Below are 12,323 nucleotides of genomic sequence, written 5' to 3' on the forward strand. Positions count from 1 at the left end.
GTCGCGCTATTTAACATAAAGTGTGGAATAAAACAAAGTTATTTTATTTTTTCTATAATGAAGCCATTCCACAAAGTAACGCCTGAGACCGTGTCTTATGTTGACTACTGTAATTACCTTTAAAAAAATCATTTTACACGTTTGATTTGTGCTGAGGTGTAAAATTGCACGCACATTTCATTCCTAAGTATGTTATTTTTGTTTGAATTTTTGGACGATTATTTTAAGCGGAAATATAAGGTATTCCGAGTATATCAATTTTCTACAGCCGATGCCGTTCTAACTGCCGTAATCCATCCTCGGATATTGACTACCGATCTCACAAGGGGCGGTGGGTCGAGACGGGTTCAAGAGGGTAAAGAGCCGGGGGGAGAGCGTCGATAAATCTTTTTAAAGTTCGTAATTTAGGAGCGCATTGTGAGGAATTATGAGTGCGAGCTTTGTCGCGGAAGTCGGAAACTTTCGGGAGAGAAAGTTTGCTGCCTAATCTGTATTGAAGCGGGAAATAAAGGACCGCAATGGGGGAAGAAGTGGGCATTTTTGGTTGGTACCCCTCAAGCGTCTATGAGAAACGAAGTAATTTCCTTATTTTTTTGATGTGAGATAACATTTTTATTCATGGAAATCATCATCATTATTCAAAAATCCTAAGATTAGCGTGACGCAGCTCTCCATTTCTCTCTCCTATCCGCCAACCTTTTCATAGACGTATTTCTACTATTTTACATCCTTTACAACCAATGTAACTTATTTGGGGTCGTCCCTTGCCCTTTTTCCCGTCGAAATCCACCCTTATCCCTCATGCGAAAAGTTTTTCTACCTTCATAGTGGTAATAGGCGAAAAGTTTTGGATAAGACCCATTCATACTATCTACGAACTTGAATACTTCATAGGTATTGTCCAAAGCAAATGTTATTTTCTTTAAACGAAGCTTTCTCTACCTACATTTACAACTGTTTGCCAAAAATAATCAAAGAGAATAACATGTATATAGCTTATTAAAGCGTGTGAAACTCTGGCTAATTACTACCAAACATATTATCGGGGATATATTACAAAAGTATTTTCAAAGGAAAAATTATTTTTTTATTTTGTTGATTTAATTTCAATTATATTTATTATTTACTGTATCGTGGCTGCATAGTTATCATTGCTACACGTATGTATATGTATTATTTATTACAATAATATTCCATTATGCTTATAGCTAAGAGTAATAAATATTACGTATGAAGCGTTTGAACATAGTCATAACATAGTACATGAGACAATGTAACTATGTTATGTCATGTGACAATGTAACTATGTGATGACTTGTCTATATATATTATTTCTATAAATAATACAATAGTTTAATGTATAAGTATTAGTGAATTTGCTTCTAGACTTCATTTCAAATGCCTTTTCCACTGAGAGGCAGGCCCAGGTCACCTGACGATGTCACCCAGGACGTACTGTTTCAAATATATTAGTTAAACTAAGAAAGTTTATTCTTTCATTTTCCATTGATAAAAAGTAAAATATTATATTGTGCTTATGGCTAACGTCACTATATACTACGTTTAAAGTGTTTAAACTCCGCTATTTACTTTGAAATACACCTTATAATAAATTGTGAGACAAAAACAAATTTGGATTTCTTCATTCTCTGTCGTCAGTGATTTTGCTTTCGGCGTTTATCCTTGAGGGAGTTGCGGAGGACTTCATAGAGTAGAGTTGAGAGGTGAGACTTTCTGAGAGATATTATGATGTTTGCGGATTCCACGAAAGTGATTTCAAGAGGAAGGCAAGAGAGACTTGGGTGAGGGCAAGAATTTTCAATCGGAAAGCGTCTTTTTTTATACCCGTGGGACGAATGCGGAGGAGGAATTTTATATTTCTGAAAGGTGGAGGGAATGCAGATGTCAAGCCTCATTCATAAATTCTTAACTTGGCGTAACTTCGAAGTCGAAAACTCGAAAACGGCGTCGGTTGGCTCAAATATACTTGAATATTTTCTGCAAAGTGGAGGGAATGAAGGTGGCATTCATAGCAACGTATCTTGTCTTAACTTGGCGTAACTGTGAAGTTTAAAACTCAATAATGGCGTTTGTTGGTGCTCAAATACTTAGATAAGTTACACAAATTGACTTTGGATGTTGAGTAATAGAAAAAAGAGCTGATATTTCTCATTAAATCGAACCCCGTTCACATCAACTTAACTTAGCATACCTTTGCGTGCAATGACCAGATCAATTAAGTACAATTTCTTGAATCACAGTGCTAAAATCGATATTGAAGTATGTTAATGGAATTAAACTAGTTAATAGTAGTAATAAAAAATAATTATGCATCTGAAATTTTGATCCATAGTGTTTTAATTGATTAACTGAATTTCCATATAGAAAACAGTTTTAAATTTTCTCAATATTTGGTGTTAGTTATATGAGGGGGTGAGAAGCCAAGGGGTACAAGTGATTATTTTCTCAACAGAGTTAGGGAAAGTTAATTGTTAGAAAAATACACAAAAACTTGTTGGCCAAGGGATACGAATGAGTCTCTGCTCTGTGCTGACATCGAGTGAAAAATCAAATGCACTACTAAACATCTAATTGATCTCGTTTGTCTTCTATACCTAATTTTTGTACCTAACTCTTTATAGAAAAGAATAGGGATGGTTGGATCGGATAAATCGGATTCAAATATCCGCGGATATTGCCCTTCATCGGATACATCGGATCCAAAGTCGCGGAAGACATCGGATCTGGATCCGAAATTTTAAATAATAGCTTCAGTTACTGAAACTACAATAAGGGTGGAAAGAGTTCCGATTCTCTCTTCGAATGCGCCGTCGCATTCGATTTTTGTCCTGATCATGAACCATTTTGATTGAATGCACTCTCAGAGGTTACGTAGAAGAATTTCAGCTATGGAAAATAAAAAAGGCAAAATACGAATGGCACATAGTGTGACTCCTCCCAGGAGATTGAGCAATCATCGGGGGAATCTCAGCCTCGTAGGATAATAACCACGTCAAAAGTGACTACGTCGCAAATTTCAGAAAACCACCCTCGGCCGTCCATCAGCCCGTGCCTCTGTTGTTTTTTGCATCCGAAATCACTCAGACCATACATCATTGCCTTCTAAGGAAAATATCATGCTACACGAGAACAATTGAAGCGTGTTTCATCCTTACCCCGTCTCACCAACTGAAAGTTTTTGGCCCACCTGCTTCAATACTCCGTTTCTAAACGAAAAATGCTATGTGAATGACTTTCTAGGCTCGAAGATGTCTCGATAGTCTCGACAATAAGATAACATGCTCGAGATTTTAAAAAGCTAACTGCATATACCACGTAGCTCGCACGGCTTCGCTTTGAAGGCAACGACGTCACTGAAGCAAGATCTGACTTTTTCGTCCTAGACTCCCTCATTCGTAGCCCCGTTGCTTGAAATACGGAGGGAGCGCGCTCCTTCCCCTCCTCACCTCTCCTTTACGCGCTTCTGCTGCCCACCCCTTCCGCATGCTGAGCGGTGGAGCACCTCGTCGCACCTGACGTCAATGCTGTTTTAAATACTGTTTAATGTGTTGCTGATTGCGTAGTTGCAATTTAATTTAATGATATAGGTACGGATATAAATGTCTTCCATCGTGTAGAAACATTTCTATTGAGATAAGGAGAACCAATGTATGCCATGTGCGTGCACTGAGGAGTGAAATTATTGCGAGGAATCGCTAAATCCACCTCACCATACTGAAACATTTTCGGGTGAAACACAAGTAGGTATGCGATAGGAAAGTGACAAAATTCGGGGGAAACGTGCGTGAGGAAAATTTGAATTCAATCGATGGCGGTGGGGTAGCCAGGAATTTCGTTAGGGGGGGTCCAAAACAATGGGGGAAAATTTTTAAGCAACAGGGTACATAGTAGAAAGTTTCAAACTAATTTTAACACCCTTCATAATCGAAACAAACTTCATTTTTCAAAGAAATCTATTGTAAATTCATGATTTTTAAATACTTTTTTCCTTTTATGAAGGACATTAATTGTGTTTTTATATTTCGGGGGATCCGGACCCCCGGACTTCCCCCTCTTGCTACGCCACTGGTCAGTGGTTTATCCGAAGATTTTTTCTATTTTCATTTCCAAACCCAAGCGTAACAGTTTAGGTTCTTATCATGTAAAGATGTTTAAAAAAAACAACTTGAAAGCCTATAAAAATGATTTTTAATTTATGAAAATAAAAAATGTGTATGAAAATCTAAAAAGCATTCCTTTGATTCTATGTACCCAGAATAACTTGAATAATTACTTCGTTTAATTGTAGGAATTTGAAAATGCATTTGGATCCGAAAATATCCGATCCGAAAGATCCGGCTCCGAAAATCAAGGATCCGAATCCGGACCCGAAAAAATCCTAGAATCGCCCATCCCTAGAAAAAGAGAAATCACTTGTGCCCCTTGGCTTCTCACCCACTTATATTACTTTACAAAATTTCTTTACTAGATCTGGTTCAATCGATATAATGATTCGCCAATATAAAGTACATAGTGGAAATGAAAGAAAAAAGATTAAAAAAGACGCCTTTTCCAAAAACGTTATAGAATGCACTGCGAAGTAAAAAAAATTAGCTTTTCATCCCTCGGAAAATAAAGCGTGGGTGGCTATTCTTACTCACCTATTTAGCTCCTATACACTCATTTCTAATTAATCTAATCAGCTTATTTTTACTTTTCAGAGCATTTTATACAGTTATCTGAAAAAGCGTTATTAAATCTTTATTTAATTTTAATTTTATCAACAGCTAGGAGACCACCCGGAATCACTCAGGAAGGATGGTACTCAGAGAAGTAGGAAACTTGCATTTCGAGATCGTATATGATTTTTATGTTTTCTTTTTGATCGTGTCATGAGGTGTTCCTACACGTGTCCGACCACAGACGTTGTGGTGTGACGTAACAAACAGTAATGAGAAAAGGACGCATCGGACGCAACGGAAAGTAGTACTTTATGATCATGAGATGAACCTATGTACTAACTTTGGTCACAATCCATTCAGCCGTATAGTGGACAGACAAACAGACCTCCTCTTATATATACATAGATGAAACCAATCTAACCAAAGGAAGATAAGATTCCTGCCTCGTTTTTACACAAATGATACTTGAACTGTTGACTCTGAGATGTCTTCATCTACACCTACGGGCAAAGTGATTTTATTCTGTTTTTTGGAAAAGGAGTGATTTTTAAAAACATTTTTATATAAATTTAATTCCATTAAAAGTAAATTTTCACTGAGTCAAGTTACCTTGAACTGCTTGAGGGTGGTGTCAGGTATGCACGAGAGTTTTACTACATTTATAAGCAGTTTTTGGAAAAAGCAAGTTTCCAATAAATCTTTTTAATTTAATTTAATTGTATCATAAGTAAAGTTACGCCAAGTTAAGTTGTCGCGAACTTATTTTTGGATGATGTTAGGTATGCACGAGAGTTCATCGGAAAAGGGATTGGAGGCGGGAGAGACGGGGCGGATATTCACTACATAACTCTGCGGAGGAGAAGAAGAAGAAGGTTTTTTATTGACAGAAAAGAGCCCAAATGGTCCGGAAGTTTTTGGATCATGAGGGTGGGCGAAGGGAGGTTCTTTGGTGACATTTGCCTGCGGGTACTCCACTCTTGTGTCAAGTTGGTGGAGGGAGAAGTAGGGGGGATGTATGGGAAGGGGTGGAGCCTAACGTGGGAGAGAAAGTTAGGGGAAAATATAAAGGCTATGAAATGCTGGTAAGAGGGGATAAATTTCACATACAAAAAGTAGGATGACGTGAAGACAGCCCCTAGGGGATTTCAAGTGAAATGGGTACTGCCTAATGGCCGGAGGATGCAAAAAGTAATCTCCGAGGAAACGGATTATATCGAACAATGAGACTGCTTTAAGCCGGCCAATTGACTCGCGCGCCTCATTAAGGGTGGTTGTTCCTCTTTAAGGAGAGACTTTAGCTTCTAATGCCTGTTGCATTCGGCGAAATATTCGTTCAAACGTTGTATTATATCCTTTGACACTATAATTCCGTAGGTTTCAAAATCTGTAACGTTTTGAAATAACATGAATGTCGTAATATTCCACTTATATTTATTAAAGAAACTTTTGTGCGGGTTTCGAAGAGGCATTCTAAGTTCTTCATCACCAAGCACACTGGTAAGTATGTAAGGACTACGAATATATAGTCACACTAGTCGTCGATGCCTACTTTTACCAATCTACCAGATGATGAAGATCTTCTTCGCAATCCTAGGTCGCCTTAAAGTTTTTATAATGTATATATATTATTGTTATTCAAAATGAAGAGTGAATTCTACCAAGTCACGCTTGAAACAACTACATACAAACCCTAAAAGACGCGCGTGTGCAATTGAAACATGATCCGTTTTTCATATATTTGAATTATATCTTTCCTCGTGAAAAATATTTAATTGCCTTTGAATTATACCCTCTCTGCTGTAGAGATAACATTCGTGCGGAGAGTGGCACTGATGGTTCAGAAGTTTGGTGCAACAGAGAAACTGATTGATGAGAATAAGAAGCCTTTGAAACCCGGTGCTGGAGGACGGAAGAAAAATTGTTTGTCTCGACGTGGATTACGCGTAAGGCGCGAATTCGAGCGATCTATCTTTGAATCCCGTTAAGAGGCAAATGATTTTTCTCCATGGAAATTTCGCACAATTTTCTTTGGGGTGACGCCGTTAAGATAAGCGGTTGTTATTACTGTGAATCGCCACGCAAGTGAAGATTTTTGTGTTGGTCATTGAACTTGCGTAGGAAACTTTTAGTTATCAATGATATCGGAAATAAAGAAATAAAACTTTGTAAGGTTCACTATTATTTTAATATGGGCACGGCCCGGAGTTCATAACGTGGTTGCATCGTCAGGTGTAACCACGTTACGAAACCCGGGTCGTGCCCATATTAAAATAACAGTGAACCTTACAAAGTTTTATTTCTTTATTTCCAAAATGGAGAGGTTTCACAAAGTAAAGCCTGAAATTATCAGTAATATTAATGATATCGCTATTCAAATCTATTTGCGGAAAATTTGTTTTCATGAACAAGAAAGTAGGCTAGGCGGCTTAAATGTGGTTTAAAAAAGAGAACCTTGGCATACGTATTTGTGAGTAAAATGACGATTTTAGAATCATCTTCCATAACATACCCAATCCTCCAAACTTTGGGCCTCTGACTCTCCTGTAGATTTCGGAATTCAAATTAGAAATTTTGGAATGTGCATTTTAAGGATCCTCTGAAGTGTGCATTGGTTGGATGACAGTAGGATATAGGAAGCCTCAATTGTAAGCCTAAACTTAAGTGGTTACTAATGAGTCGATGCTTGTTTCTGTGAGCCTCAGTATGCATTGCCATTGTTCTGTTTGTTCAAATCCACTACGCTTGCCTTGCTAAAGTAGCTGCCGTTCATATACACATAAAGCTGATTCCTTTGGAATTAGTGCATCTCTTTACCCTTATTTGGCGTGGATTCTTCGTCCCTCTCCGTAATATTGCGGTTTTCTACTCCTTTCTTTAATTTTAATCCTCACAAGCCTCTGACGTAAAAGCCTAACGTTCAGATTTTCCTTATTTTAAGGATCTTTCAGTATATCGTGAATTTGTTCAACAAGATTAAACTACGGATAGCATTTTTGTTACAATCAATTACGGATTCAAGAAAAAGGTGCTGCATAACCGAAATCCTCTGACTGGTTTCGATCCGAATGTAGACGGTGATGCATTTGACCCTTTTTGATACAGAGGTGCTTCTGTGAGAAATTTAATTTCAAGACTTCTCATTTTAAAAAGCTGAATAACTTCAACTAATTCATAATCATTGTGGCAGCTATAGAATTTACCATTAAAATTTACAGCACGAATGAACTCGTAGTTTAAATATTTCCTTTATAGTGCTGAAAATGTATAAATTTTTGAAGTTAAACGATTTTTTCCTTTTGAATAATATTTAGAAATTCTTTTCGGGTTAATCAACTAAGTTAATTCAGTAGTAATTGCCGACGTTTCGTAAAACGACTTGTCTTCCTTTTTCAAGGCCTTTTTTTGAACTTCAAAAGACGATCAGCCAATCGGGCGAAATCTGAGCCTTATTGTTGTAGTCGCTAAACGGTCGAATCGGTTCAATGTGTAATTGAACATTCGGGATCGGGTTGGTGTGGTGGCTGGAGTGTTGGCTTCCCACCCGGTGGGCCCGGGTTCAAATCCTGGCAGCAGCAGAGAATTTTCAGAGACTGCCCGAACCCTGCTTGAATGTTGTGTGGAGGACATTTCAAGCGCAACACTTCGTCCGTCGGATGGGACGTGAAGCCGTGGTCCCCTTGACGCCTTTCGTTAAGAGCAGGCTAATGCCGACGCCGGGTTTCTCTCCACCCTTCCTCACCACCCTTCACTCATGGCGCAAATGACCTCGGCTGTCGGTCGCCTCCTCCAAATACCATACCATACTGTATTTGGACAGTGGAAACGACACTCCAGGGCGCGTTCCCAAGGTTACACTCCTGGGGCAGGGTCTATAAGCGCGAGCTTTTCACCTCTGCACCCAGAAGGGGGAGGACGGGAAGGAGAAAGGAAGGAGGCGCCGCCGCGATAGGAGCCCGACGACGCCTCCTGGGAGTGGATAGGGAAGGAAGGGAAGGGACGAGGAATCCCGCACCGTCACAGAGGCGGGAGGTTCCTACCATCAGCGAAACCAGGCAAAGCCATTAATATTCTAACGACCTTGGAGGATTATTCTATGAGGAAGAATAATCCAACGATCAAATCGTTAGATAGTCCCTAGTGACAATGCATGAGGGCTTAGGGGAGCCCTTCGAGGATACAACACACCGGGGCCGGGAACCAAGCCCGTGGCTTATACGCCCGATCACCCGGGGAGGGACTGGAGAGGTAGGAAAAAGGATAGAGGCGCCGCCGCGATGGGAGCCCGCCGACGCCTCTGGGAGGGGATAGGAGCGGAAGGAAGGGGACGGGGAAAAACACCTCAACGCTACAGAGCGAAAAGGGCCCACTAAATAGCGAAACCAAGCATACGCAATTAATTTTCTACCAATCCCAGTGGATTTTCCTATGAGGAAGAATAATCCATCGATCGAATCGGACATTCATACAGTAACACGCCGTGAACATGGAAAACAAGTCGTTTTCCAGAACGTTGGCCAATGCGAATGAGTTAATCCGGTGTAGACCCCGAGAAGAATTCCTGAATATTTTCGATGTAACTCAGAAGCAACATTGGGGTATAGTGGGTTAACACGTCTCGCCATCGAAAATTGTCCAATGAATATATATAATTTAGAAGTTTAATCCTTTGAATTCGGAGAGACTGGCGACCGCATATTTGCCGCTTTAAAAACATGTGGAATATCTCTTCCGGAACAAGATACCCAGGGAATCCCGTCTTTGTTGAAAATTTACTGCCACGTGGTATCATTTTGGGATGAGTGCTTCTATTCCCCGGTTCGATAAAAATTTTTGTCCCGGCTTATAAAACGATCTTCATTTTTTTTCTCTTTTCTCGAGGGACGATCTTTCGAAATCTGTTGCGTTTTTTTTCTCTTCTTCCGACGCGGAAGTGCCTCTGAGTGCAATTCCCTGTTTCCCTCAACTTCAAATCACGAGTAAAAAAACTATCCTAAGTGTCGCGTATCTCCATGGTATTTTATTTTTACTGTGTTATCTATTCCAAAAAAAGCTGTTCTGTTTTTTCCTTATTATAGTAATCTCGTTTCGTGTAAAATGGAATTCGTATAATTTTTCACGCGCGTGCAATCTACTTGACCCGTCAGTGAATAAAACCTGTCCGAAGGTTGTAAATCTGAATGCCAAAAAAAGAGCTAAAATATAAAGCACATTTAGTCTAACCATGGAGAGTTAGCTAATATCTCCCTACCGTAGATGACAAGTCAATCGAAAAACCCGTTTCGCTTTTAACTATTACTTTATCCCTTCAATTAGGATTTACCTGCCTTAAAAAAATCATCGTGTAAAAATTTTGCCGGTACGAGACAGGTATCATAAACGGAGTGCAATGACATTAAAAAATTAAAAGCAAAAAAGAAACCTCTGCTTGCAAATGAACGCTTCTTTTTTCAGTTTAATGAATTTTTGGTTTTTAATTTCAGTGTACAAGGAAAAAAATTAATATTTTTTTTCTTCTTAAAAGTTGATATTTTTGAGGTAGTAGGTGTTGTTAGAACTTAACCATCGATATACTGTTTGTTTCCCTTTATTAGCTTATGCAAACACTCAGAAATTGTAGGTTGAGTACTCTAAACGAGTGTGTTATTTTCCCAAAGAACGTTATTTCACCGCTTATCATTTACATTCATGCTTTTATACTTATCAAGGGTGGAAAATGTTGACGCTAAAACAAAGTTACCTACTCAGAATTTTAAGACATGATGAGGACTTTACAAATAGCGGATAAAGCAGTTTAATCACGGAAAAAACATTTTTAGACTTAATTAAAGCTTATTATCTCTGTTAATGAATGAGATATTTATAAATGTGCCCTGGTTTTCCGTGTAATTCATCAAAGGTCAAGAACGATTCACGGCAGTATACATAAGAGTACCTGTGCAAATATCATTGCGAAATGATGCTGCAGTCGGATGTAATTGAATGATATTCAATTATCAAGTTACAGACTATTCAAGAAGACGGTATTCATAAATCGATATTGAATTTCGATCTTAGAACATAATTAAGAGTGTATTATTTAGTATGACGACATTTCAACCCTTCTCTAATTGGAGGCGATAAGTATCTTAAGAATCAATCGGATTTCATGGTATTTTAGTACATGGGTCGGCAGATCTTTTGGGCCGCATTCGAGATAGGGAATGGATGGTTGGAGTGTAAATGCTAATATGTTATGCATGTAGCTTTATTGAGTGATCTAAAGGAAGTATACAACCCCTGCTGTACAGGTCTTTTTCCATAACGTATTGCATGTTTAATACTCAATTAGTCATCTCGATAGTTGAAGTGCACAAATATAAAATGCACATAAAAAATTGAACTATTTCCTGTTTCTCAAATGTGAAATATTGCCTGAGTCTTTTGTTGGGTGTATAGTGTAAGCATACCAGGTGCAATATGTTGAGAAAGGTTTGTTCCATATGCCCTGGCATTTTTAAAAGTTTAAAACGACTAATTCGACACGCAAAAGTCAAAATCGACAGATTATGTGGGAGTGTTACCTCTTATTAACAAAAAATTTAGGAAATACCTTATGTAATAGCCATGTCACATTTATTTCGATCATTACTTCCATTATTTCAACTTTAAAAGTAATTTACCCTCTTGATGTGAACTATTTGGAGTGTTAACGGCGAGAAGTGGCAAAGGTGTTTAAATTAAACGAAGCATGTTCGAGGAAAAATTTCTGCTATTTAAATTTTTGGGGTATATATACAACCTTTTAAAAAAAAATACTGTTATTATGACATAATACTTTTAAACTGTATAACTAATCCTTATTCTAGAGTTTAGTTGTTATGTAATTATTAATATGGACAATTAACTACCTCAAAGCCGATATTTCGGGTCGTGGCCATTTCCGGCTGAAAAGCAAAATCCGATATATTGCCCACGGCACTAAGTGCGTTAATAGCCATCAGTTATGTTAGCTGAATTTTTTTAGTGGGCAAAATTCCCTTCGTGAACGATAGTAAGCCTATCCCGGCTTCAGCCGACCTGTACAATCCGTGACGTGGAAATACATCATGGAGTGCGTCATTCAGAGCCATCTATAAGTTCAAATTTAGTTTCACTGAAGAGAATGTCCCATATACAGTGCATTCCGGTTAAATGGGACACATCGGGAAGGGTCCAATTATACCCAACTAAGCAGCTGCCCCAATCTCAGATATTCCATACATATGCATTCGTGGAAGTCGAGATGAGACAAAGAAGACTATTTGACGTTTAATCAAATTTTCGGTTGTCGACCAAATTGCGCTGGCAAGGAATTTTACTCAACATGGAGATGTGGACCTATGAGCTGCTTTTGAGTGAAATTAGGTCGGCTGCTATTTTTCAGGTTCGAGAAAAGTTATGATTTTCTAGTCTCAAAATGATCCAAATGAGGCTTATATTCGCGTGCTAAAATTTGGTGCTGTTCAAGTTTTTATTTTAAAAATAGGCTTTTTTCTTTTGGTAGGACATCCACGAGCCGACTATTGAGAAATACTGGAGCTGACAATTATACAGGGTGTCCCATTTATCTTGACCACCCGAAATAACTTTTTGTCCAGCTGCAAATTCAAAAATGTGTCAAGC

This window comes from Ischnura elegans, chromosome 12 (assembly GCF_921293095.1).
Source record: "Ischnura elegans chromosome 12, ioIscEleg1.1, whole genome shotgun sequence".
Taxonomy (NCBI): Eukaryota; Metazoa; Arthropoda; class Insecta; order Odonata; family Coenagrionidae; genus Ischnura; species Ischnura elegans.